Raw genomic sequence first — 4,097 nt, 5'->3', positions numbered from 1 at the left:
TATATACTAAATACATAAATAACAAATGTAACAAAGAATCTTGCTTATTGCTAAAGTGTTAGGTTTGTCTCTCTATCTCTTAGTATATCTTTTATCTAGTTTTATTTGCTCTTAGAATTATGGGTACTAGATTAGTTGTTCTATTAACTATCAGTGTCCAAACTTTACACCAAATAATTTTAATCTAAAAAAGGGGTAATTTTGTAATAATTATTAAGACTGTTGTACATTTATAGTACATTGTCTTATCATTTTCAATCCCTGAATGTATAAAAGAAAAATGAGGGGGAAAACAAACCCCCCCTCATTCAAATAAGGCCGTAAAAACGGAATTGTATTTGATATAATTTTTGATAAAAAATCACACAACCTTTATACAATAATAAAAAAATCTTTATTTAAATGTAATAGGATGTTTGTCTGCCTGTCTGTGGCTTATCATCTTGTTAGCGGCTGAACAAATATGGTTCCTCTTTACAGTGAAGCATCTTAAAGGTCCATAGGAAGATTCACAACTATATTTTTAGGAGTGTACCTCCAACCTTATTTCATTCCTCCCCCTTTAATATTTTTTTTCTCTTCAAAACCAAAATCAGACCATCCTTTTCTTCCCTTTAGAGGCACGGCTCATGTGAAAATTGAAAGAAAAAAAAGAAAATAACGTTTGGAGGGGGGGGGGAGGGTGTTGAACATCCCTCCCTTCATTTTTTTCTATCTCATTTTCTGTGTGAGAAAGATAACTGAGTGACTTTTTAAATATGGATATGACACATAAGTGAGAGTTAGAATTTTTTGAATATCTCCACACTGGCGGGCACAGGATGCCAGCAAATCTGTCAGGGTCATCCAGGTAAAAAGGAAATATATATTAGAAACATCCTCATAGTCAAGTGTCAATTTCAGGTTCCAGGTATTTTTTCTGTTCAATAGTTTAAACTACATCTATAGGAATTAACTATCTTTGAAAGAATATCAATTTTTAAAAATATAAAGACTTGAAAATAATTTTTTTTTAGATTTATGCAATATAAATGGATGTCCTGTTCTCAAAAACAGCATGATGACTATTTTGGTGGTGCATAATTGATTGCTAAATACTGTTATACAAAATTTTTATGTTAGATGATATTCTTGTAACTTATGCTTGTGTGGTAAGCCGAACGTTTCAGCTCACAGGGTTGCGAGTTCGAGTCCAACGAGCCTTAGCCTTGAATTATTCTACCAAAACAAACTAGCAGGATTTAGTCATACAGAAATTATATATTTAACTGAAATAATATTTACAATGAATGTTTACTATTTATATACAACAGATTATAACAATGGTTAGGTTTGAAGGGGGTGTGGGGACACAAGGGCTTAGCCCCACGGCGGTAAACAGGCTGAGGGGGCAGCCGTGGTAAAAGGGGAGGCAGCGCCTCCCGGTTATATAATTGCGTGAGGGGCGCGTGATAGCTGCGTGTTTGTGCCCCTCCCCATATTTAGGCAGGCCAGTTTGACCGCTGGATAGCGGGGTCACCGTCGGTCACGAGGTGAATGGTGATATAATGGGGATTAGTGCAGAGGGCTTGTTATGATAAGTCACTGCATAGCAATTCTGTAAACTGCCCGTCCGTCTGGTTGTCGTATTACCACACTTGCAATCAAAATTGTTAAATGCACGTAATGCAACTATCCCTTTTATGAAAATCCGGCGCCGTTTGTCTGCTGACATCAGGCTGCGGCGGTTGGCAGCTGTAGCTGTGTTTAGTGCCCTAGGCAAATGGGGATAGATATCACTGATTTTGGCCTACCTATTCTATTGACGTCATAGTAGAGGAAAAGAGAAAGAGAAGGGGGAAAGAAACCCCCTAGAAAAGAGTTGGGTATAGGGCTTTTTCTGACATCAATAGAATAGGTAGGCCAAAAGCAGTGACATCTATCCACATTTTGCTAGGGCACTATAGACATCTACCTGGCAGCTGTCAAGTACAGCTGCTGCTGCTAATATTTATGTTTTAAGATTTTTAATATAAACTTTACATAAATATAAACATAACATTGTTTTTCTACTTTTAACAGTTATAAATCTATCTCAACCATAATATTTATAAATTAGTAACTACTGCTGCTTCATAACGAAAAATATTTCAAAGAAAAAAATCTTCATTATCAATCGCATCTTTTGTAGAAGTGAATCAAGCAATATAGCTTGGTTGTTCTAATCTTCTAGCTTCAAAAATAATCTTTATGTACTAAATATTTTACCTTAGTAAATTCTCATTACATTATCATTATTCAGAAAAAAAAACTAAAATTTAATCTTAACTTTAACGGATTTTTGTCTTAAATTTGACGGATTTTTTTTTACAAATTTAATACAAAAAATATTTATCAAATGGAATTTAATGTAAACTTACTTTTTAAAAGCCAAGGATACTTATGATTAGGGTTGGTCAGTACGTCCGTCTGTAAAGGATAGCTTCTATCGTTAATTTAGGAATGTTTGTATTGTCCTATTAATATCAAATTGATTCCTGTAACAAAAACATTTAAACAGAGTGTCTTTTTAAAACATTTCATTATTTAACACTTTTGACAACAAATTTATTTATGCTTTAATTCTATTTATCTGATTTTTAAAATAATGATTCTTAGAAGAACACAGTAATAGTGTCTGACTGATTATGACGTAACAAAAAAAATTAGCCAATAAGAGGCCGTTATTGACCAATGGTAAAATTTATAGTGGCCTCTCATTGGCTAATTTTTTTTGTTACGTCATAATCAGTCAGACACTATTACTGTGTTCTTCTTAGAACAACAAGGCACAATATTATAATTATTTTTTTTTTTGGGGGGGGGGTGTTCATTGAGAGTTTAGATGTACCCTTCCCAAACCCCCATTAAAATAAATATTACCTGGACCTATGAGAAGCTACCCTGTTAAGGAGAACCCAATCGGTTCAGCAGTTAGCAAGATCCTTCGGTACAAACATACAAACACATTACTTTTATATAATACTAGAGGCTGCGCCTCTAGCATCTAGGGGCTTTGTATTTAAAGGGGTTAAAACGATCTTATAATAATAATAATAATAATAGAACTTTTATTCAATAACTCTTCAATCCTGTTATGAGTAAATCACACAGACAACTAATTATTACATTGAAATTACATGCTAATATCTTATATTATATATTGATAACAATTATATGTTTTTATTATTACTGGTAAACATAATTGCGGATTTTGATGAACTAAGTGATTTCTCTTGGCGGCCCAGGTGTGACTGAGCCTACTTCGGGCTGGACTGTGGTTGTTGTCGGTACCACTTTCGCCGGCCGGTAACCGCCAAATGCGGATCAGAAAGTTATCCGCCTGTGGTTCCACCGCTTCTCCTTCTGCAAGCTCACCTTCACATCAGCTTTGCCTGTCTCTCCATCTCCGTACCCTTCATATGTCAACCTTTACAGCAATGTTAGTACGTGACCGGTCAACGAATTGACCGGCTAGCGATTAGTCAGATAATTTCGTGTGACTTAATATCGAAAAAAGAAGAAAAAACAAAGAAAAAGTAAGGGAAAAAAAGTAAAGGAAAAAGATTTGTTGGTAAGTGTTTAATAAAAATATAAGAATAAGAATCTCAGCAGGTTTCTAGAAGCGCTCCCCCGTTGAAATAATTTTAATTAAGTTTAATGAAAGTTTATAGAAAAAATGGAAGACTGTTTAAAATTAAAAGTTTTGTTAAGATTATTAATTGTGAAGAAAATTGTAAGAAGGAATGTAAGAAAAAATGTAAGAAAAAAATCATGTAAAAAATTTGATAAAAAAGTTGTTAGAAAAAAAGTTTGTAAAAATTGGTGAAAAGGATTTGATTACAGGGGTTAACATCTAGTAAGAAATCTATTTTGTAATGACTTCCCAATCCAGGGATGTAGGTACTTAAGTCGGACTCAAAGGACACAATGTACGCTTTCCAGGAGCCACCTGTTGTACAGGCCCGGACAAAGTAGTCTAAAATAAAGTTAATATTAATGTTAATTGCAAAATAAAAATAAAAAGTATAAGAAATGAGAATTTAATGCTCAAAAATTTGCTAAATTGAAGAATTTGA

The sequence above is a fragment of the Acartia tonsa genome, chromosome 15, assembly GCF_053477335.1.
Source record: "Acartia tonsa isolate MP-2025a chromosome 15, ASM5347733v1, whole genome shotgun sequence".
Taxonomy (NCBI): Eukaryota; Metazoa; Arthropoda; class Copepoda; order Calanoida; family Acartiidae; genus Acartia; species Acartia tonsa.
The sequence above is the reverse complement of the archived record's forward strand: the minus strand, read 5'-3'. Positions refer to the sequence as shown.